Source organism: Bos grunniens, chromosome 16 (genome assembly GCF_055505025.1).
Source record: "Bos grunniens cultivar Pamir isolate PY7600 chromosome 16, Bosgru_T2T1.0, whole genome shotgun sequence".
In the NCBI taxonomy this organism is placed as follows: Eukaryota; Metazoa; Chordata; class Mammalia; order Artiodactyla; family Bovidae; genus Bos; species Bos grunniens.
Window position 1 is genome coordinate 75,009,646 of NC_141180.1, and position 25,005 is coordinate 75,034,650.

The window sequence follows — 25,005 nt, forward strand, 5'->3', positions numbered from 1 at the left end:
TAACAGGCTCCTCTGTCCATGGGATTTTCCAGGCACGAGCACTGGAGTGGGGTGCCATTGCCTTCTCCCAAATATACATATATATATATATATATATTTGAAATTGGGGACCCAGAAGAGTGATCAGAATTTGTAAAAATAATCTAAATAGCATTATCCAAATCTCAGATTATGGAATAGAATGGGAACTGATTTTAGGACTAAAAAGATAAAAAATCCAGTTTCATAAATAAGTGGTAGTAAACTTGGCTTGATTAGCTCAAGTTATTTAGGGTCAAAATCAATGTTTATTTAATTAGAAGTAACTAAGTTTTCTAATAGAATATTTGTCATAAAGCCATTGTCTTTGTTAAATTGTCTCACATGCTCTTTTCAGCACCTAAACATCCTCCATAAATTTCTTGCTCCTTTTTCTCCACGTTGTGCTTCCTTATTTAAAAAATAAATAAAAAAACCCAAAACTTCCCCTGACCATGTTATTTCATCTAATTCTGGCCCCATTAAATTCCTTTTTATTATAGAACTTCTCAAAAAAATTTTTTCCTATCTTCAATTCTTCACCAAATGTTTTATTTTTCTTTATAGTGGTTTTATTTAAATATAATTCTCATAACATACAGTTTACCGAGTGGGTATAACTCACTGTTTTACTATATAGGCAGAAATATACAACCATCATTATTCTCAATTTTATAGTCTCCATAAAAAGAAACCATGAACTCTTTAGGTATTACCATCTTATATTCACATTAAGCCCTCAACTCAAACCTAAGTAACCCTTAACCTGCTTTCTGTCTCTATGAATATGTCTCTGCTTAGTCATTTTGGCTTCCCTGACTCTTTGTGACCTTATGGACTAAAGCTGCCAGGCTCTTCTGTCCATGGGATTTGCCAGGCAATAATATTGGAGTGGGTTGCAATGTCCTCTTCTCCAGGGGATCTTCCTGACTCAGGGATCGAAACTGGGTCTCCTGCATTACAGGTGAATTCTTTACCACTGAGCCACCAGGGAAACCCCTCTTGTCTCTATAGATTTACCCATTCTGGACAATTCACATACTATGTGGCATTCTGTGACTAGCTGCTTTCACTTAACATCATGGTTTCAAAATTCATAAATATTGTAGCATGTATCACTAACCCATCACTTTTTATGACTAAATGATATTCCAGTGTGTGGATATACTACATTTCATTTATCCATTTGTAAGCTGATAGAATTCAGGTTATTTCCATCTTTTGGCTATTATTAATAAGGTTGGTATAAATATTTTTCTACTAATTTCTGTGTGGACATGCATTTTAGTTTCTCTGAGGTATCTACTAGGGTGTGGAATTTATGGGTAAAAAGGTAACATATGGAAAAGTTTCACAAATCACCAGATTGTTTTCAAGTATGGCTATACCATTTTATATTCCCACCAGCAGTCTATAAGGAGTTTGATACTTCTCATCCTTCAGTTCAGTCCAGTTCAGTCGCACAGTCGTGTTCGACTCTTTGCGACCCCATGAATTGCAGCACTCCAGGCCTCCCTGTCCATCACCAACTCCTGCAGTTCACTCAAACTCATGTCCATCAAGCCAGTGATGCCATCCAGCCACCTCATCCTCTGTCGTTCCCTTCTCCTCCTGCCCCCAATCCCTCCCAACATCAGAGTCTTTTCCAACTTTGGCATGAAGTGGCCAAAGTATTGGGAGTTTCAGCTTTAGCATCAGTCCTTCCAATGAACACCCAGGACTGATTTCCTTTAGAATGGACAGGTTGGATCTCCTTGCAGTCCAAGGGACTCTCAAGAGTCTTCTCCAACACCACAGTTCAAAAGCATCAATTCTTTGGTGTTCAGCTTTCTTCACAGTCCAACTCTCACATCCTTGCTAACACTTATAATCTGACTTTTTGATTATAGCCATATTAGTGAGTATAAGGTGAAAGAAAACTCATTGTGGTTTCAGTCTGGATTTCCCAGGTAGTTAATGATGCTGAGCATCTTTTCATGTGCTTATTGGTCATTCATATAACTTCTTTATAGAAATATCTATTCAGGTTCCTCACTCATTCTTTAATTGGGTTGTCTTCTTCTAATTGAACTGTAATGTTTCTGCATATCCTAGAAAGAAAGTACCTTATCATAAATTTAATTTTCAAATAATTTCTTTTTATCTTTTCACTTCCCTTGATAGTTTCTCATGAAGCAGAAGTGTTATTATTTTTGATGAAATCTAATAAAAAATTTTTATTTTTTTGCTTATACTTTTGGTATCATATCTAAGAATTATCTGTGAAATCTGAGGTCACAGAAATTTATCCCTGTGTTTTCTTCTAAAAGTTTTGTAGTTTGTTTTTATTTTTACATGTTACATCTACTTCTAGATAGATTGTGTAATAGCATGAGGTAAGAGTCCAATTTTATTATATTGCATGTGGCTGTCCAGTTGTCCCAGCATCAGTTGTTGAAAAGACTATTCTTTCCCAGTTGAACAGTGTTGATTCCTTTGCTAAAAACCAATTGACTACAGATATAAAGTTTTATTTCCAGACTCTCAGTCCTATTCCACTGGTCTATGTGTCTACCTTTATGCAAGTACCACACTGTTTTGAATACTATGGTTTGTAATAAGATCTGAAACTGGGAGCTATGAGTCTAACAACTTTTATTTTTTAAGGCTGTTTTGGCTTTTTAAGTCCCCTGCCACTCTACATGAATTTTAGACTGTGTTTGTCAATTTCTGCAGTGGAACCAGTTGGGCCTCTGATAGAGACTGTGTTCAATCTTTAGACAAATTTGGTGAGTACTGCAATCTTATATAGGACTTCCCTTGTGGCTCAGACAGTAAAGTGTCTGTCTACAATGCGGAAGACCCGGGTTCGATCCCTGGGTCAGGAATACCCCCTGAAGGGAGAGGCTACCCACTCCAATATCCTTGCCTGGAGATTTCCATGGACAGAGGTTACAGGCCACAGGGTCACAAAGAGTTGGACACAACTGAGTGACTAATGACATCATCTAACTCTAATTAGTCAGACAGACCTAGACAGCAAATTAAAAAGCTGAGACATTACTTTGCTGACAAGGGACTGTATAGTCAAAGCTATGGTCCTTCCAGTAGGCATGTATGGATGCGAGAGTTGGACTTTAAAGCTGAGCACCAAAGAATTGATGCTATTGAACTACAGTGTTGGAGAAGACCCTTGAGAGTCCCTTGGACAGTAAGGAGATCAACCCAGTCAATCCTAAAGGAAATCATTCCTGAATATTCATTGGAAGGACTGATGCTGAAGCTGAACCTCCAATACTGTGGCTACCTGATGTGAAGAAGTGACTCATTAGAAAAGACCCTGATTCTGAAAGACTAAAGGCAGGAGAGCAGAGGATGACAGAGGATGAGATGCTTGGAGGGCATCACTGACTCAATGGACATGGGTTTGAGCAAGCTCCAGGAGTTGGTGATGAACAGGGAAGCCTTGGAGTGCTACAGTCCATGGGATTGCAGAGTCAGACATTACTGAGTGACTGAACTGAATGGAAAGAAATTAAATAAATTACTATATAATAGCAAACTGCTTAAAACTGACTTTAAGCAGAATTTAATACAAAACACCATACCTTGATTTTTCCAGTTTTTCTAAGAGTGTCCTTTAAAAAGAAAAAAAAAAAACATAATGATGCTTTTCTAGGTATAGAAAATGGGTCAAAAATCGTTCTTTTGAAATGTATGGGCATTGTACATTTTGCAAATAGACTTTCTGTTCCCAACTTTGGGTTTAAAAAAGGAAGTAAACATTTCTTTGCTCTTGAAATCCTCTCATTCATCTTCTTGGTCTTGTTCTTGACTGCATTAGCAACACGTCCCAATTTATTATCTTCAGATTCTGTTTTTAAAATCATGTTTTTTAGAGTTTGTCATCGTTAGGGTTTTCTACAGTAATTTACATCACATCTGCTTCCTTCATCTTACTTATATAGTGTCAGATGGTGACTGGCAGGGAAGTCTGGTATGTGCTTGGGGTCACAGAGACTACAGGACACAACTGAGCAACTGAACTGAACTGAACCCTAATTACTTCCTCAAAGTCCCATATCTAAGTATCATCATATTGGGAGTTAGGAGTTTAATATATCAATTTGTGGGGACACATTCAGTCCATAACACTTTATCTCCCTATCTTCTATTCATCTTCCCCTGATACCTTTCTTCACCCTACTGAACTTGCTTTTCACTGAACACACTTCTGCCTCATGAACTTTAATACTTCTTGTTTCGTCTGTCTGGAAATACATTCCAAGTATCTTCCCATTTTCTACATCCTGCAGCTCCTTCAATATTTGACTCATATCAGTAAATAATTACCTAATTCTGCTCTTGAATATCATAACACTCTCATTCTCCTAAGTTCATTTCTTTTCTTTCATAGCACTAATCACCAGTGACCCTGCATGGCCTGGCTCATAGCTTCATTCAGCTATGCAAAACCCCTCACCATGACAAAGCTGTGAACCATGGAGAGTCACCTAGTAATAGTCTATGTAACCTGAAATTTTAGGATTCTCAGCCTCTCATGAAAACTGAAACTTTATTAGAGCAGAGATTTACTTTTTTTTCAGTTTACTGTTACATTCCCAACTACTATAGTCATGTATGACACAATTAAAAATGCATACTTTTAAATTGAATCAAATTAAAATGAAGTAATTTAAGTCACCTTAGGAAATACAGAATTAAATTATTAAAATTAGGACTGAGTGTCAGTAACATAATTTGTTGTTTAGTACCTGTTCTTCTTTATTAGATGGTTAGCTCTATGAAGCAATGAATTATTCAGTACTGAAGTTTTAGCAGTCTGGACACTGCTTTATTCATTCCTGGAGTTCACTCAGAACTGTTGAGTACATGGCTATATTTCCATTAATTTATCTTATATAATGGTAGCTTGTTGCCAATAGCACTCCTGTTGGATTTTCTGCTTTGAACTATAAAACTCTTACCTAAATTAATATGCACTATTCTGTATTGTCTATGTGTTATGTCTGTGTTACAATAGCAAATGCAAGAAACTCAACTTAGTGTAGGAAGAACCCTTCCTTTTGAACTTAAAAGATACTTTGTAGAGCAATTTGCAATTATTGTACACATAATGTTTTATTTTTTTAACTCAATGACCTTAATAAACCTAGCCCATCAAAATAATGCCACCAGCAGTATTATGTATTACATTCGTTGAAATGACTCATTTGTGGACAAACTGGTTGCTGTATAATGTTTTCCATGAAGGCTGGAACAGCTGGTTTTTAATTTGTCTGTAAGGCAAAACCATTCCCTTTGGAGTAAATGTTTTCATTTGGATACTTTGATTTGCCATGTTTGCAAACAGTATTTTGCTCACTTTGTTGTGCAAAGGAAAGAGTAATCAGTGAATAAATCTAACTTCTTTCCTTTTTAGCTTGCTTCTTATTCTAGATTAACAGATAATGTTCAAATATAAGTTAATTGTTTTAACATACTTAAATTATGTTGAAAATCATTATTTTCAACATGTGAATTCCAGGCTAGTCCTGCTTGTCTTCCTCCAGCTTGTTGAGGGGGGAATGATCATGAAGGAGCAATTCAGGAATTACTAATGGAATGCAGAAGTGGCATGGATCATTTCCATCACATCCAGTCTCCAGAATGCGTGGCCATGTGCAGGAGAAGAAATGTGCTCACTGAGCAGCTACAAAATTTATGCCAACTGGAGTGTAATTTTACTTTTTTAAGTGGTAATCAATAAAATTCTTCTCTTATTTATTATTGAGTTAGTCCTACTTTGATTCAACAACTTGTTATTAATTTAGCAAAAGGCTTCTGATTTAGTACTCTAGAATTTCAAAGAAAGCATTTACTAAAACATTGCATAGGTTTAGGTAAGTGCTTTGCTTTTATTGGGAATATGGCAGATGTCAGTCTAAATAGATTTCTATATAAATCATTAGCAGCTGTCTCTCTGTATAATATCTAAAAAGCATCACAGCACTTACTGAAGAATTTGTCCTTCATTAGTATGAAGGATGCTGTCCTTCATATGAACTGTATACTCAACTGTCTCTAGGAAAAAAGAAAAACAACCCAATATTTAACTAGAATTAAGCAATTGATTGTCAGGAACACTGCTAAATATTTTCACATATAGTAGCTAATTAAATGGTGTCATTGGTAGTAAGGCTGTTTCTCTAAGGAAGGGCTGGATAAAGGAGAAGTTAAAAAGGAGGCTGAGCACCAAAGAATTGATGCTTCCTAAATTGTGGTGCTGGAAAAGAATCTTGAGAGTCCCTCAGACAGCAAGGAGATCAAACCAGTCCATCCTAAAGTAAATCAACCCTGAATATTCATTGGAAGAACTATGCTAAAGCTGAAGCTCCAATACTTTAGCCACCTGATGCCAAGAGCCGACTTATTTAAAAAAAAAAAAAAAAAAAAAACCTTGATGCTGGGAAAGACTGAGGGCAGGAGAAGAAGGGGGTGACAGAGGATGATGGTTAGATAGCATCACTGACTCCATGGATGTGAATTTGAGCAAACTTGGGGAAACAGTGAAGGACAGGGGAACTTGGCATGCTGCAGTCCATTGGGTTGCAAACAGTTGGACACAACTTAGCAACTGAACAACAACAATGAAGGGCAAAATGTAAAACTAGCGAGAAGCGGAGGATAATTCATGGAGGATGTGAGTCCAGGAAGACAGGTCATTGAGTTAAGAAGAATCCTTGGCAAAAACTACAGAGATGAGGAGTATTACAGCGAAATAACAGGAAATTCAAATAGGTCCTGATCCACACCCAGTGATTCTACTCTGTTTTTCTGGTTTGCTCTTTTAGGTTTGTTTCCCTGTTTTCAGCAAAGGGTCTTACACACATTTTTTTAAGATATTAGACAGAGAGGAGCTTCATAGCTGGCTGGTCCTTCGGCTTTTCATTTAAACTGGAGAGTATCATTTGCAGCAAATAGCAATCAGGTTAATCTCCATCTCACAACACTCACCCTTCTTTGAGAGAGATCCCAACCATAGAGGTGGGTCTGAAGTAATGATGTACAAGGTCCTTGCACCTGAACCTTGACCTCTGGCTATCTCCTGGGGGTGGCCAACTGATGAAAGCTGGACCAAGTTTGGAAACTTGGATGGAGACACAGAAGTTGGTTGAAGCTCTTACCTTAATGGTCCTGTGATATCCTCCAGCTGCTGAGGACTCCCAGAACCAGAGCAGGGATGGGGGTGAGGTTCCCGGCTGCTTCCAGGTCTGGACCTGGGTGGTGGGTGGTGGTGAGGGGGGCTCCGGCATTTATGGGGGCTCCAGAGTTCTGTGAGACAGTCCTCTCAGCCTGTTCTGGGTCTCCAGCTCACCCGATGGTCCTGAGGCCAAAGGGCCTGGAGGGCCACAGAATAAGACCTAGGTCCACGTCTTGCTGCACTCTGCCAAGAGGACCACCGTTAGGCTGATCATCAGCAGAGCAGGAAGACCGTTAAATACCAGGCTAACAGTCTCCCGACCTTTAACCCCAACGCCAATGGTCTCGCGATAACAGCCTCGCGCCTGCGCCCTTACACTTTCTTTTCACAGACGCTTTCCGTGTTTGCGTGGTTACGGGGCAGTTGTCCTCACGTGCCATCAGCACAGGCTTCACAGCCTTTCACTCCTCATCTCGTACCAGCCACTTGTGCTTCTCACATCCACTAAAACCATTTCTTCCACTGTTACAAAGGAACTCTGTGTTGGCCGCTCCACAGGTATGTAGTTTTAATCTCCTCACTTTACTCGGTATTTCAGAGATGTTTAATTCAATGGTTGATTCTCCTTTTGTCAAATGAGCTACTGCTGTTTAAATTCCTTGATGGTTTCCTCATTCATCTCTGTGTCTTCTTCTAGATAATTTTTTTCCCCTATCCTTTCTTCATAATTCTTAAATATGGTGCTTCAAATAACCTCCCTTTTCCTCATTGGATTTCAAATAAATAAATAAAAGAAGTGAGTTAAGCAAATGGGAATAAAATATTGCATTTTTAATGAGGAAGTCAACGTTTCTGTGGCTTCTATATGTGGGCTGATGGTCTTCCCAGTAACAGATCCTAGATATGGACCGAGTCACTCAGTAACAGTTTAGAGCCTTTCTACCTCCCCGGCTCCTTTGGAAGCTGGCTCCCAAGAAAAAGAGGGGAGGAAAGAACAGAGCTAAGCTTTTGTTGTGCTATGCTTAGTGGCACAATCCTGTCTGACTCTTTGTGATCCCATGGAATGTAGCCTGCTAAACTCCTCTGGCTGTGGGGATTTTCCAGGCAAGAATACTGGAATGGGTGCCACGCCCTCCTCCAGGGGATCTTCCCAATCCAGGGATCTAACTGAGGTCTCCTGCATTCATTGCAGAAGGATTTGTTACCATCTGGGCCACCAGGGAAGCTCATGAATACTTGAGTGAGTATACTATGGATTCTCCAGGGAATCTTCCTAACTCAGGAATCAAACTGGGGTCTCCTGCATTGCAGGAAGATTCTTTAATAGCTGAGCCAGGAAGCCCTGAGCTAAGCTTAAGCAGGATAATTATCCTAAGCTGAATATATGCCTTAAGCAGGATAATTATCCTAAGCTGGAATAAAGAGAACCCAGCAGTGCTGTTTCCTCTCTATGGAAGGAAACATTGCAGATGTGTGTGAACAGGTACAGGCAATCCACGGAAGAGCTGGAACTCTGTAGGTTGTATAAAGAAATATTAACCATAAATACTGTGTGACAAGTATGTGATAAGTCCATAAATAGGTGAAAGAAGATACCTGAGCAGAAAGGCCTTTGTAGGCTACCCAACAGAAAATAGTGTTCTTATCCACTTGTGATGTCATTTAGTTTCATTTAGTCTCTAAGTCATATCTGACTTTTAGTCTCTAAGTCATATCTTCTTGTAGCCCTCTGTCCATGGGATTCCCCAGGAAAGAATACTAGAGTGGTTGGAATTTCCTTCACCCAGTGGTCTTCCAGATGGATGGAACCCACATCTCCTGCATCGGCAGGCAGATTCTTTACCACTGAGCCACTTGGGAAGCCCCTTACACACTTACTCCATGCTTGCTTTCCTCTTAGAAGAAGGCAATGGCACCCCACTCAAGTACTCTTGCCTGGAGGATCCCATGGACGGAGGAGCCTGGTAGGCTGTGGTCCAGGGGGTCGCTAAGAGTCAGACGCAACTGAGCGACTGAACTGAAGTGAACTGATGTATACATATATACAACACCAAAATTTACTTGCAATTTTCCTCTCTAATTTCTAAAAAGAAGTATAAAAGAGGATGTTTTTCTTTCTCCATGGAAATTAGATTAATAATACTGTCAGATTTTAAGACAAATTCTGAAAAACTTCAAAATGAACTCTCTGGAGAAAATATACAAAAGCCACCATATGTTCTCTTGTTTTTACCTTTCATGATTCATGAGTCCAGAGGCAGCTGTTACAGACATAAACTCCATATGAAACCAGAAAACTTATTTATTTTCAATAAGAAAAATGATTATTGCCTCACATTAGCAGCTTTTCAGAATTTGACAAAATGTTTCCTCCCACATATGGATGTATTAAGCATAATTTTTTTGAGGTCAAGATAAAAATTTATCTTGGGAATATTATTTTTGTTCAGAAACTGAACAAAGAATAGCTACAAAAGTCAATACTCATTCAGGTCAGTCGCTCAGTAGTGTCTGACTCTTTGCAACCTCTTGGACTGCAAGCACGCCAGGTCTCCCTGTGTATCACTAACTCCCAGAGTTTACTCAACCTCATGTCCGTTGAGTCAGTAATGTCATCCAAACATCTCATCCTCTGTCATCTCCTTCTCCTGCCTTCGCTCTTTCCCAGCATCAGGGTCTTTTCAAATGAGTGAGTTCTTTGCATCAGGTGCCCAAAGTATTGGAGTTTCAGCTTCAGCATCAGTCCTTCCAATGAATATTCAGGACTGATTTCCTTTAGGATGGACTGGTTGGATCTCCTTGCAGTCCAAGGGACTCTCAAGAGTCTTCTCCAACACCACAATTCAAAAGCATCAATTCTTCGGTGCTCAGCTTTCTTTATGGTCCAACTCTCACATCCATACATGACCACTGGAAAAACCATAGCCTTGACTAGATGGACCTTTGTTGGCAAAGTAATGCCTCTGCTCTTTAATATGATGTCTATGTTGGTCATACCTTTTCTTCCAAGAAACAAATGTCTTTTAATTTCATGGCTGCAGTCATCATCTGCAGTGATTTTGGAGCCCCAAAAAATAAAGTCTGACACTGACTTACAGAATAAATATTTATTTATTCTAAAAATGATAGAATGAATGTGTTTAGTTAAAAGTGCAAATAAGTAACCTATTATGGGTTAGCATATTTTTTATATAAAGACCTGTACTTTCCACATCAGTGAGATATGCAAAAAATAGATTTTCAAAAATATGAAACAATGCCACTTTATTTATGAGGTTCTTTATTCAGTCTATTGAAATATATTATTTTCCTTGAAGAAAATGAAGATTTGCTCACTTCATTCTGTAGTCCAGTTGGAAGAAAAGAATGTTTTAACCATCTTTTCAGATGATGATGGATATGTTTCTCAGGTATGACACAAAAACTAAATAACTATTAATTTTGTAAAGTTTGCTTACAAAGTAGAAGCTGTAACTATGTCAGTGGATTCATTATTTTCTCTTATGTTAAAGCCCACTGGTGATCCATTCACTTTGAATTGGTCTCTCACATATGCATGATTTTGCACCTTCATGTATTGACCATTAAGAAGGTGGTGATTATGTCTGATACTGACCTATTTCATTCTACAGTATAAAAAGTCACAATCAGTTTCATCAGTTTTTTCAGTAAAACTAGAATGCTGATACAAGTTTTCCAAAGTGCTAATTTTTGTTTAAAAATTGAATCATGTTATTGGCAACGTGGTATAAGTGCCTAGCATTAACCATTTAATTGTAACTTGCAGTTAAGTTTTTGATTGCCAAGGCATCCATTTTCATGGCATCTATTTTGAATAATCATATAGCCAACTGCATGACATAGCTACTGGCAGAACCCTTAGATAAGGAGCCAGGCTGTGCCACCCAAGAAAGTCCCTTTAAAAAATGCCCTGGACCTAGAGATAACCATGATGAGTGAAGTAAATCGGACAAAGGAAGACAAATGCCATATAATATCACTTATATGTGGAATCTAAAAAATATGGTACAAATGAACTTATTAACAAAACAGAAAGAGTCACAGATGCGAAAAACCAACTTACAGTTACCAAGGGGGAAGCAAGCGGAGGAGGGAAAAGATACGTTGGGAGATTGGGACTGACATATACACTCTACTATATATAAAATACATTACTTATAAGAACCAACTGTATAGCACAGGGAACTCGTTATTCTGTAATGACCTACATGAAAAAGAATCTAAAAAAGAGTGGCTATATATGTATATATAAATCAGAATTGCAAGTCAACTATACTGTATTTCAATTTAAAAAAAAAAAAAAAAGTCCTGGATAATCTAGATAACCAGCAGCTTTTCCTGTTCCTTACCCTCATTAAGGGTAATGTCCCTTTAAGGGTTACCCTGTTCCTTACCCAGCCTTAAGCTTTAAAGTCACCAATAAAGAGTAAGCCCACAAAGTCCTAGACACCCCACCCTCAGAACCCAAAACAGAACCCAAGTCCAAACTCTGTCTCTGAGATTTAATTTAGTGTCAGGGTACAGAGACTGGATTTGGCTTTATAACTAATGCTAAAGCCCTAGCGTATTTCAAAATCAGGCAAGAGGCTAGTGTAACAAGTTGTGAGCTTGTTGAACTTGTGAACTTGTTGAGTTGTGAACTTGTGAACAATGACTGAGAAAGAGGAAATGGAATTAGGGAAGTAACAAGGTGATCAGATTATATGAGGCTTTGTAGACCATCATACAGATGTTTTCTCCTTTTCTTGTTGTTTAGTCACTAAGATGTCCAACTCTTTTGACTTTACCTTTTGTTGAATACAGACATATTACAGGATTTTGAGGAGAGGAGTTGTATAGTTTAATTTAGACTTCAAAAGAATCAGTCTAGTTGTAGAATTTAAGAATAAGAGAGCATGGGCAGACACACATCAGTGAATTAGGAGACTATTATGGTAATCCAGATGAGATATCATGGTGGCTTTGGCTGTCTTTCTTCCAGTTTAGAGGGGAATTCTTCCACATTTTTCATTACTTATTTGGTTTCACCTTTTGTATTCAAATATATGATTTATTTGGAAATTACCCTGGTATATTTGGTAGGCAAGGGAACACATTTTTGTATTTTCTAAGATAATTTTCATGCGAAGAGTTGACTCATTGGAAAAGACTCTGATGCTGGGAGGGATTGGGGGCAGGAGGAGAAGGGGACAACAGAAGATGAGATGGCTGAATGGCATCACTGACTCGATGGACGTGAGTCTGAGTGAACTCTGGGAGTTGGTGATGCACAGGGAGGCCTGGCGTGCCGCGATTCATGGGGTCGCAAAGAGTCGGACACGATTGAGCGACTGAACTGAACTGAAGATAGTTTTCTACATTGAGTTATATAATGTGCTGTGCTGTGCTTAGTAGCTCAGTTGTGTCTGACTCTTTGTGACCTCATGGGCTGTAGCACACCAGGCTCCTCTGTCCATGGGGATTCTCCAGGCAAGAATACTGGAGTGGGTTGCCATGCCCGCCTCCAGCAGATCTTCTTGACTCAGGGATCAAACCCAGGTCTCCCAAATTGCTGGCGAATTCTTTACCACCTGAGCCACCAGAGACGCCCTTAGTTATGTGATACCATTTACTAAAATGCACACCCCATTCCATCGATTTTTAGATCCTGCTTTTAGCAGATTTTAAATTCATACATGTTATTGGTGTCTATTTCTAGACTTTCTCTTGTGTTACAATAGAGACAACAGGCAGATTTTTGTCTGCCTGTTCTGACAAAAATCACCCACTGTTTTAATTGCAGTCTTTATTCTATATTTTAATATCTGATAAGGCTAGGGACATTTCACTCTTCTTTGTCAGTATTTGCCTAACTATATTTAGATATTTCTTCTTCTGAATTAATTTTATAATTAACTTGTTTGTTTCAGATGAAAGGATTATTTCCTTCTACTTTTAGTCCTTCTGCCTAGTTCTTTCAAATCCAAATTCTATTTTCTAACCCCCCTCTCCTAATATGTCATATTTCTCCCTTTTTTTTCTTAGTTCCTCTTCTAAGGAAATCAGGCCTCTTCCCTTAATCCTAAAACAAACACAAGTCCACATATGTGCACACACACTCCTTACTCCTCAATTTGTCTCCTGTGTTTTCTTTTATCTACTAATTACATTCCATGTCTTTGCATCATCACCTCATGTTTGCTCTCAGTTCACTTCTTCTCTACCCCTTTGCTGAGACACTACCAGATAGAAAGGATTCTTACTTTCCTTCATCTGTCTTCAGCAGTATCCTTTCCCAGATCTTCTTTCTCTTTCTGAAAAATTACGAAACCTGCAGAACAATGCTGCATTATAAATGATATATTAGAAAAGTTATTTTTGTACTGTTTAAAGAAAAACTTAATTATATCTCAAATAATAAAAAATCATAAACACTGAGAAATGCTTAACATCTAAAAGGTCACTAAATTGTTAATTTTTGACAAGTAACTCCCTAAAGGTTACCTCTCACTTATTTTTTTTAAATCATATTCAATTCCAAAAGAAAGATAATTCTTTAAAACCAGAGGATAAATTTTTAATATTTCCTGATACAGCCTGTTTCTACATGTTAGGTTGAAATAATGTAAATGCTTGTGCATGTTGTTGTCTAAGATAAACATATACCTATCCTTCAAGGGACATTAGTGAGATTACAGGTATATAATCTTTCACTTGTACTTTTAAAATCCAAAATTTCTGGAGACTGAGTTTTTAAGTAGGTTTGACACCAAAACTTGTTTAAACACAGAAGTTGATCCAAATTGCTTGAAACTATTTGGATATTTGATCAAATTTATTGTAAATATTCATATGTTTGCTGCAGAAATATGAACATTGCTGCTTCAGACCCAACTGAGAATATTACATCAAATACATTATGTGCCTTATATTACTTTCTAAATCTAAAAAATTTACTAGTGGAGCACATCTGGCCTCAAGGGTTTGGGAGACAGAATGAGAACCTGCATGTCTTGAGAAATTAACTAATGTGATGACCTACAAATTCTGCTTGTCTTTTATTTAATTTTTTTGGAAAATATCTTCAATATAATTTTAAAAACTTACCTCAAACTTCATGGCATTATATACTAACTGGCCATGTGTCCTTGGATAAGTCACTGTCTCCCTGAGCATCATGTTTTTTAACCAACAAATGAGGTAATCAGGTTTTCCCAAAGAGATCGGATATAAAATAATAGAACACAAGGGACAAAAGATTCTTCAATCTATAAGCTGTACTGTAGATATACATATACAATCATTAGTTTGTGTTAATACCTGGCATCATTCTTCAACAATTTATTTGGCTCTCATACTCACTAAAATTATTCTTAATAACTATTGACATATGTATTCTTAACTATTAGTATGACACACATTTTAAATATTTGATATTTATATTATACATCATATATATATAATTATATATTACATATGTATAATTATATATTTTATATATTATATAAATATATTTGCCATTATAAATTGGCAAGTAAGCGTTCCTGGTATGACCAGTGCTGCAAGTTCTGATTTTGACATGGATCCCTTTGTTTCATAGTGTTAGTAAGAAAGGGAACATCAATGGGGGAAAAAAAGACATCCTTTTAAGTGACAGAGGTAACTACTTACTAATTAGACATGGCTTTCATTACATCTATCAGGAAGTCTTAGTTTCTTTGTTAAATAAGTTTGTAATTTGCCTGAAATAATCAACAGATTAACCAAGACCTGGTTTTATAGTTAACATGGCGACTTAATTCTTAGTCATTCTCTTTTTTATGGGATAGAAACAACCAAAATTAATAAGAAAGGATTGTTACTCCCACCCAAACTTATGATATATATTGTGGTGGTGGTAGCAGTAATAGCAATAGTAATATCATCAACTTCTATTTTCAGACTCTTTTATAAATCATTGATTATTTTCATGTAAGTTTTAATTTAAAATTCCCCCAAATTCTAATCAATAGGTCAAGTACATTTTCTAGTAAAAGGTTATAAATTTGTCCTGAAACATATTACCAAAGAGGGAAAGGCACCAAAGTTAGATATTTTTCAGAAATATTTTACAACATTTAGCACATGGGAGGAATAATATAAGTATCTGAGATCACTGTAATGACTTCAATAATAATTTAGTATTTCAAAAGAAACTGATACTGAATTTTTACTGTTTTTTGAAATGTATCATTTTCCGTTTCCCAGTATGAGTAAAATAGTATTGATATGTACAATCAGTATACTACCAGTATAGAATTTCAGAAAATAGATGATTTTATGTTATTCTGCATTTCCAGAACTAACCCATTCTCACAAGGAGGCAGACACAGGAGGATAAATCCATGGATTTTATGTTAACCTCATTCTGTATATGGAATGTTAATAGAAACAATTCATCAGTTTCCTTAATAGATAAAGTAATGAAGCTTTTAAGAGAGATATTTGCTGAGCTGCTAATGATTTATGGTAAATGCAATTATTTCTGCAATGAATTTTCTGTGTCTCCCTAAAGTAAAACTATAAAGCTTTGTTTCATTAATTTCTCCATTATGTCAAATTTTTACATAATTTAACTCTACCATTAACTTAATTGCACTTAATAATCTATGTATTTTATCTTTACACCTGGAAATCAAATACTGTGTTTTGGCATATGTCTAAGAAAAATGTGGACATTTGAGTAAAATAAAATATTTTTGTCATTGAGAAAAAATTTCATTAGTTGAATGAACATTTTATGAGTTCAACATTTTATTATGAATTTGTTTAAATAGTCAATGAAAGCAAAAATGAGCTTTCCAAATGCACTGAAACAACAACAAGAAGTTACCAATTATGATGATTGTCTATAGTCTCAATTTAAATAACTAGAAAAAACATAAACCAATAGTGTACAGGTGTTGGAAAAAATCAGCACATAACTTTGTTACCCAAGAAAAGTTTAACAAGTGATTTAGGCCTTTTACAGGCTGGAAGTCATGTAAGTGGACCCCAAACAAGAAAATATGACCAGTACCAGTAGAAACAATTCAATCAACAGAAACAGATTAAAAAAAATAATATTACAGTAGTTATATAATACAATATGATCCATATGTTCAAGATGGTAGAAGAAAATAGAATGATAAGGAGAAAATTTGAAGACATGAAGCTCATATAGGTTAGAATTTGTAATACTTTACTATTCCATATTTTACTTGGGGAAAAAATATATATGTTGCATGGGATTTACATAAAAATAGCTGCTGCAGAATCAAAACATCAATGAACATAAAGTCCCAGAAATAGACTATCCAATATGCAGAATAAAGAAGAAAAGAAAAAGTAAAAGCCTTGAAAATTTGGTGCAAGCTACTTGTGAGATAATATTGAGTAATTTCATAATTGGAGAAACAGGAGGAAGAGAATGGATATTTGAAGAAATAATGATCAACATTTTTTTGTCCAAATTTGGTGGGAACTCTATTCAGAATCTCAGAAGCTCAGTGAAGCTCAAGGAATATAAATATAACAAATAAAATAGTCTACCTAATACACTATACATAGTAAAACTATCTTTCTGAACTAAAAGCAAATAAGCACGAGGTTTAAAAAACAAAAGCTGAGAAAATTTGTCAACAACAGCTCTGCAGTATGAAAGAAATTGTTAAAGGAAATTCTTAAGATAGAAGAAAAATAATGCCAGGTGGAACTTTAGGTCTAAACAAAATAAGTAAGCATATGGGCAAATGTAAAAGTTACATTTCTATTTAAAAATTTTGTTCAAAAATAATTTGCCATTTATGACAAACATTGTAAGGTTTATAATATATAGAAGCAGAAAAGTATGGCAGTAATACATAATTAAGGAAGAATAATAATATATAATATATATTAATATAATGTTTATATTGATGTATTGTTGATAATATTATATATTAATAATAATATATAATACATAATTCTATCTCAATAGAATATAGTAAGTTTGTTAAGGGCTTCCCAGTGGTACTATTGGTAAAGAACCTGTGTGCCAATGCAGGAGACATGAGATGTGAGTTCAGTCCCTGGTTGGGGAAGATCCCCTGGAGGAGCACATGCAACTCACTCCAGTATACTTGCTTGGAGAATCACGTGGACAGAGGAGCCCGAAGGCACAGTTTATAGGGTTTCAAAGAATAAAATATGACTGAAGTGACTTAGCACACACGAAAGTTTGTTAAATTACATGCAAAGTGATGTGCTATTTAAGAGTAGACACTGAAAAATGAAAGCTGTATATTTTAAACCCTAGAGTAAGGGACAGCAAATGGTAGCATGCCAGTTTTGGGATAAAATAAAAGCAATCATTCTTAGTGATTTTTGCATTTTCTATGGCTGCTTCCACTTTCCAGTTGAAAAAGTTTAGTAAGTACAGCAGAGTTCATATGGGAAAAGGCAATGGCAACCCACTCCAGTATTCTTGCCTGGAAAATCCCATGGACGGAGGAGCCTGGTAGGCTGCAGTCCATGGGGTCGCTAAGAGTCGGACACGACTGAGCAAGTTCACTTTCACTTTTCCCTTTCATGCATTGGAGAAGGAAATGGCAACCCACTCCAGTGTTCTTGCCTGGAGAATCCCAGGGACGGGGAGCCTGGTGGGCTGCCATCTGTGGGGTCTCACAGAGTAAGACATGACTGAAGCGACTTAGTAGCAGGAGCAGCAGAGCTCATATGGCCTGGAAAGTCTGAAATATTAACTGTTTAGTTCTTCAAAAAACAATTGCCAACCAATGACCTAGAGAAGCTATAAAAAAAAAAAAAGAAAATCAAAGACATATAACTAATAACCAATATTGCAAATAAAATGGAATGATTATAAGAATAACTGTATAAATCCTCAATTAATCCAAAGAAGGCAGAGAAAAAAGAGAGGTGCAGAGAACATCTGGAACAAGTGAAATATAACTGCAAGATGGTAGATTTAAATCCTATTGTATTGATACTTGCGGAGAAGGCAATGGCACCCCACTCCAGTATTCTTACCTGGAAAATCCCATGGATGGAGGAGCCTGGAAGGCTGCAGTCCATGGGGTCGCTGAGGGTCGGACACGACTGAGCAACTTCACTTTCACTTTTCACTTTAATGCATTGGAGAAGGAAATGGCAACCCACTCCAGTGTTCTTGCCTGGAGAACCCCAGGGACGGGGGAGCCTGGTGGGCTGCAGTCTATGGGGTCGCACAGAGTCGGACACAACTGAAGTGACTTAGCAGTAGCAGTATTGGTACTTGATACCAGGGGAGCCTGTCGTGCTGCAGTCCACGGAGTATCAGAGAATTGGACACAACAGCAACAATATTAATATTTATATTACATATAAATGAATTAAACATTTCAATTAAGAGGCAGAAGTCATCAGATGGGATTAAAAGAAGCAATACCCAGCTTTATGTTGTCTAAAAGTAACACTTAAAATGTAAAGAAAGAAATAGATTAAAAGCAAAAGGATATAAGTAAATTGTATGTAATCACAATTCTAAAGAAAACTTGAATGACTGTATTAATATTAAAGTAGATCCAGGCAACAACTTGGATACTCAACAAAAAGATTTCACGAAGGGGATAAAAGCCTTAAAAAAAACACACTGTAATGAACATTGGGGTACATGTGTCTCTTTCAATTCTGGTTTCCTCGGTGTGTATGCCCAGCAATGGGAGTACCCAAATGTTCATTTCAGCACTATTTATAATAGCCAGGACATGGAAGCAACCTAGATGTCCATCAGCAGATGAATGGATAAGAAAGCTGTGGTACATATACACAATGGAGTATTACTCAGCCATTTAAAAGAATACATTTGAATCAGTTCTAATGAGGTGGATGAAACTGGAGCCTATTATATAGAGTGAAGTAAGCCAGAAAGAAAAACACCAATACAGTATAATAACACATACATATGGAATTTAGAAAGATGGTAACAATAACCCTGTATACGAGACAGCAAAAGAGACACAGATGTATAGAACAGTCTTTTGGACTCTGTGGGAGAGGGAGAGGGTGGGATGCTTTGGGAAAATGGCATTGAAACATGTATAACATCATATATGAAACGAGTCGCCAGTCCAGGTTCAATGCACGATACTGGATGCTTGGGGCTGGTGCACTGAGACGACCCAGAGGGATGGTATGCGGAGGGAGGAGGGAGGAGGGTTCAGGATGGGGAACACGTGTATACCTGTGGCAGATTTAAGTTTATATATGGCAAAACCAATACAATATTGTAAAGTTAAAAAATAAAATAAACTGTAAAGAACTATAGATATAAAACACACATAAAATGAATGTAAGTAAAACTTGGGAAATTTGAGTAAGACTGGTGGGTTTTATCAATATCAATAGCTTGGTTTTGATATCATACTATTACAAGTTTTACCAATGGAGTAACACATCATCACATCATCATTTTGTATTATTTCCTACATGTTAACATGCAATCATTTCAAAATAAAAAGTTTTAAAAAAAATCACACACACACTATAAGATCCTAGCTGAGTGAATGGTTCTAGAAATCAGTGATTCTAAGGATGGGGCATGAGAGGAAGGAATAAACTGCAAAAGGCCAGGAGGGTACTTTTTGTCATTATAGAAATATTGTATGTCATAATTATGGTAGAGGTTGCACTATGTTATGTAGTGTCAAAACTGATTGCATGTGCATTTGGAATTAGTGAATTTCAACAGAATATTAATGAATATTCTAAGATAAATAACATGCTAAAATCATATAGAATGTTTACAGCTAACTTGTTATAGGTGAATCTGTAGACTTGGCCTGTCCTGTTCATTGTTGTCTCCAGATTTAGGATTATTTGTGACTAATCATACCTGAAAGTGAAAGTCTCTCAGTCATGTCTCTTTGCGACCTCATGGACTGTTGCCCGCCAACCTCCTCTGTCCATGGAATTCTCCAGGCAAGAATAGTGGAGTGGGTAGCTATTCCCTTCTCCAGGGCTTCTTCCCAACCCAGGGACTGAACCCAAGTTTCCCACATTGCAGGCAGATTCTTTACCATCTGAGCCACCAGGGAAGCACAGTCATGCCTAGTTAACATTATTAAATGACCAAACTGGAGAAAAAAATAACAAAAATCATGTCATAAATTATGATTATCAACTAATGATAAAAATGCCTCCTGTAAGTCATTTGGGGGTACTAAAAGATGGCAACAAAATTGAAAACCATACTTATTTTTAAATCAGATAATATTTTCAATACATTTTTCTTCAATCTCAGATATTACTTCAGGTGAAATACCTTTAAGCTTAAAGTAGTATGCGTTCTCAGTTGCTAAGTCATGTCTGACTCTTTGTGACCCCATGGACTGGACTGTAGTCCGCCAGGCTCCTCTGTCCATGGGATTTCCCAAACAAGACTACTGGAGTGGGTTGCCATTCCCTCCTCTACGGGATTTCCCGACTGTCTCCTGCGTGGACAGACGGGTTCCTTACCACTGAACCACCTGGGAAGCTCTTAAAGTAGTAAATTCAACTATTAAAATGAAAATACATAAATAAGGTCTTTTCAAAATCTTTTGGAATTTGTACAGAAATGTATTTATTTTACTTTTTCATGTTATCAACTAGATGGTATTTGAGAGCCAAATGAGATGGAGATTTTCTAATGACCTGTTACGTTTCAGGGCATCATGCTTCAGTCTCCAGGATGCAGTATCAACTGCTGTGATTTTGTTTAGCCTATGTGGAAATTCATACAATGGAGAAATTTTTCAAGAACAATGCTGCTGCTGCTAAGTCACTTCAGTCATGTCCGACTCTGTGCGACCCCATAGATGGCAACCCACCAGGCTCCTCTGTCCCTAGGATTCTCCACGCAAGAATACTGGAGTGGGTTGTCATTTCCTTCTACATACGTCAAAATTGCTTTCTGTATAAAAATAGGATTCTGGTGATCTCCTGCCAGTACAATATGCCTTGAGGTGAAATCGCACCTTATTTGGAGTAAGCTTTTTATATACTCATTGGAATTCCAAGCTCCAGTTTTCTGAATTAGTCATAATTACACACCCCTAGTACTATTGGCAGATTTAGCAAAAAGAATTATAGGATGCCTAGTTAAATTTGAATTTCAAATAAACAACAAATGATTTTTAGTACAAGCATGTTACATTCAATATATGGTATATAAATATGCTTAAACTTGTTCATTTTTAGTCTGAATTTCAGATTTCACAGGGCATTCTCTATTTTGCCTGGCAACCTTATCCCCATGGCAGGATACAATTCCTTGTGTCTGCCCTGGGGTTATGCAACTGAGTATATGCCTTTATTTGAATATTAATTTGATAATCTTATAATAATTTTACTGGAAAACTTACTGGAAGCTTCAATTATACTGCAGTTTAATTGCTTTGTAAGATAATGATTTTTATTTATAGACTTAAAAATGTCACATCTGCATATCAACTTGAAAGACCGTAACTGAAAGTACTATCTTTCACAGTCCAGTGACAGGTTTCTAGTTAGAAGCACATTGTGGTAGATACTATTTTACAAAAATAATATATTTTCCAGTGTAGAAAATTATTAGAATCATCTGTATTGGCCTAAAATTATATTTAATTTTATTAAGTTATTTTCATGTTGATGTATCTCTATTGGTATGAAACATAGTTTTAGATTTTTGGGTCAAACTGGAAAATTTAGTACCACTTTAGGAGTCAAGTTAATCTTAACTGAAATAGCTAGAGAGGACTATGTCTCCAGAGCAGGTTTTGAAACAGTGCCCTTCCAGCTTAAAAACTTTACCCTTGGGAGGATTAATATTTATTGACTGTGTGTCCGCAAGCCTCTGTATTTACACCTTCTCATAGCCTTGGAAACTAAAAAACTCAATTCTAAAGCTGTTTTCTTTTCCTTTCCAATGCCACGTCAACTCTCCAAACTTGAAGTCTGATGATGTCTTCAGAGTGAATTGACAAAACTTAAAGGGCACAGCTGTTTATTTTTAGAATATGTATGTTTTTGATAAAAAAACAAATGATTCAGTGGCACACTTCCCTTGAAACTTACAGGTAGATCTGATCCACAGGACTCTGCATTCTTCCAGAATACTACCATGTTTTATATCAGATGTATTATGTAAGGAAGTCAAATGTACTTAGGGTTTTCATGCTATTTAGATGCATATCTGTTGTGTTTTTTAAAACACAATGCCATTAGATGATTTTTTTCCACAGTATTTCCATATGAATGTCTGGATGACCATCTATAACCACAATTTCTTATAATTATTCAGTTCAGTTCAGTCACTCAGTTGTGTCCGACTCTTTGTGACCCCATGAAACGCAGCACGCCAGGCCTCCCTGTCCGTCACCAACTCCCGGAGTTTACCCAGATGCATGTCCATCGAGTCAGTGATGCCATCGAGCCATCTCATCTTCTGTTGTCCCCTTCTTCTCTTGCCTCCAATCTCTCCCAGCATCAGGGTCTTTTCCAGTGAGTCAGTTCTTCGCATGAGGTGGCCAAAGTTTTGGAGTTTCAGCTTTAGCATCAGTCCTTCCAATGAACACCCAAGACTGGTCTTTAGGATGGACTGGTGGGACCTCCTTGCAGTCCAAGGGACTCTCAAGAGTCATCTCCAACACCACAGTTCAAAAGCATCAATTCTTCAGTGCTCAGTTTTTTTCACAGTCCAACTCTCACATTCATACATGACTACTGGAAAAACCCTAGCCTTGACTAGACAAAACTTTGTTGGCAAAGTAATGTCTCTGCTTTTGAATATGCTGTCTAGGTTGGTCAAAACTTTCTTTCCAAGGAGTGAGCATCTTTTAATTTCATGGCTGCAATCACCATCTGCAGTGATTTTGGAGCCCAAAAATATATGCATGTTGATGTATGGCAAAATCAATACAATATTGTAAAGTTAATAATAATAAAGTCTGACACTGTTTCCACTGTTTCCCCATCTATTCCCCATGAAGTGATGGGATGCACGCCATGATCTTAGTTTTCTGAATGTTGAGCTTTAAGCCAACTTTTTTACTCTCCTCTTTCACTTTCATTAAGAGGCTTTTTAGTTCCTCTTCACTTTTTGCCATAAGAGTGGTGTCATCTGCATATCTGAGGTTACTGATATTTCTCCCGGCAATCTTGATTCCAGCTTGTGCTTCTTCCAGCCCAGCGTTTCTCATGATGTGCTCTGCATAGAAGTTAAATAAGCAGAGTGACAATATACAGCCTTGACGTACTCCTTTTCCTATTTGGAACCAGTCTGTTGTTCCTTGTCCAGTTCTAACTGTTGCTTCCTGACCTGCATACACATTTCTCAAGAGGCAGGTCAGGTGGTCTGGTATACCCATCTTTTTCAGAATTTTTCAGTTTATTGTGATCCACACAGTCAAAGGCTTTGTCATAGTCAAGAAAGCAGAAATAGATGTTTTTCTGGAACTCTCTTGCTTTTTCCATGATCCAGCAGATGTTGGCAATTTGATCTCTGGTTCCTCTGCCTTTTCTAAAACCAACTTAAACATCTGGAAGTTCACGGTTCACGTATTGCTGAAGCCATTATTAAAGCATAGCAAATCAAGTAAACATCCTGTCCAGCCATTTCTGTAATAGAAATACTTTTTTAGACTTACAAAAAGTGTTAGCATAATAGCTTACAAGGTAGCTTATAACTGTGGTTGTTTTGAACAGAATTAGATACTTTATTTTTTAACATCTGTTGGAACAAAAAATGACTACTTGTCAGATATTTCCAATAGCAGTAATTTAAAAATAGTCAAAGTTATATAAACAGTCATACTGTGCGCAAAACTATAGCAAGTTTTTATTGACAGCTATGTGATTTGAAGGTAAGATGCTCTGCAATAATTCCCATAATTTTCTGTAAGTGGTATAACTAACTTGGCATTTATTTATCTTCTAGATGAAATGAATGATCATCAAAATACCCTGTCCTACATGGTGATAAACCCATCTCCAGACACCACACTGGAGCTGAATGATGTGGTGTAAGGTGATGTAGCTCACATAAGGCCTGTATTTTCAGAAAACCACACATTTATTTATTTTTATATTTTTATTTCCCCATAAAGCCCCATATTGTTTTTGTGATGTAAACACTTATAAAATTGAAGTCTAATTTTGGTGTTCAATAAACAAATGCATTTTGTGTATTGCATTGTGTATTGCTGTGTGTCATACTATACAAAAGCATCATAGGATGGTAGAGGTATAGAAGACAACTTGAATTTTGTTTTCAGTATATTGAGCAAATATACATTTGGACAAATGATAGAAAATCTGTGGAATAAAAAGAAGAAAGAAGTTCAAAGGAAAACCTAAAATATCCCACACTAGCTAATTCTAAATCCCTTAGACTTTTCAAAGCCAAGGTAAATGGGTCAAAATCTTTATTAGGAAAGGGTCTATGGTAGTAATTGGTATTATTCATGTTCATAAAAGTGTTAAAGTGCTGCTTTAAAAGTGTGGTCTATATAGCATAACTGTCACATGAGTTAAGCATGGATTAAATGAGATAGTGTTTTTCTAAACTCAGGAAAGAAGGCATCATTGTGAGTTACTCTGATTATAAAGATGGAGGACTTGAACTAGACTCTTAGGGTAGATAGGATTTGTGCAGGAGGAGAGGAGAGATCGTTCCAGAACATGGAGATGGCTTGAGAAAATGCAGTACCTAGGCATCGCATAATGTGTGCCAGCTGGCAATACTACAGAGCCTAGTGTGACCAGAGTAAAAGCTTTGTATTGTTAGC

General features: G+C 36.8%; 1 protein-coding gene and 1 long non-coding RNA gene across 45 annotated transcripts in view; one reads left to right on the forward strand and one right to left on the reverse strand.

Moving 5' to 3' along the window:
• LOC147357024 (uncharacterized) overlaps positions 1 to 7,322 on the reverse strand; it is a 41,784-nt gene extending 34,462 nt beyond the window's left edge. For 43 of the 44 annotated variants that reach the window (XM_086345497.1, XM_086345493.1, XM_086345535.1 and 40 more), the window contains exon 1: positions 7,185 to 7,322. The gene's annotated coding sequence lies outside the window, so the exon portion shown is untranslated. The remainder of the gene's footprint in view (positions 1 to 7,184) is intronic. The other variant, XM_086345501.1, reaches the window with a different exon arrangement.
• Positions 7,323 to 7,539: 217 nt separating this feature from the next.
• On the forward strand, positions 7,540 to 24,405 carry LOC147357025 (uncharacterized). Its single transcript, XR_015143727.1, has 4 exons — positions 7,540 to 7,759; positions 10,519 to 10,611; positions 20,905 to 21,109; positions 24,156 to 24,405. It is a non-coding gene; the product is annotated as an uncharacterized LOC147357025 (long non-coding RNA).
• The last annotated feature ends 600 nt before the right edge of the window (positions 24,406 to 25,005 follow it).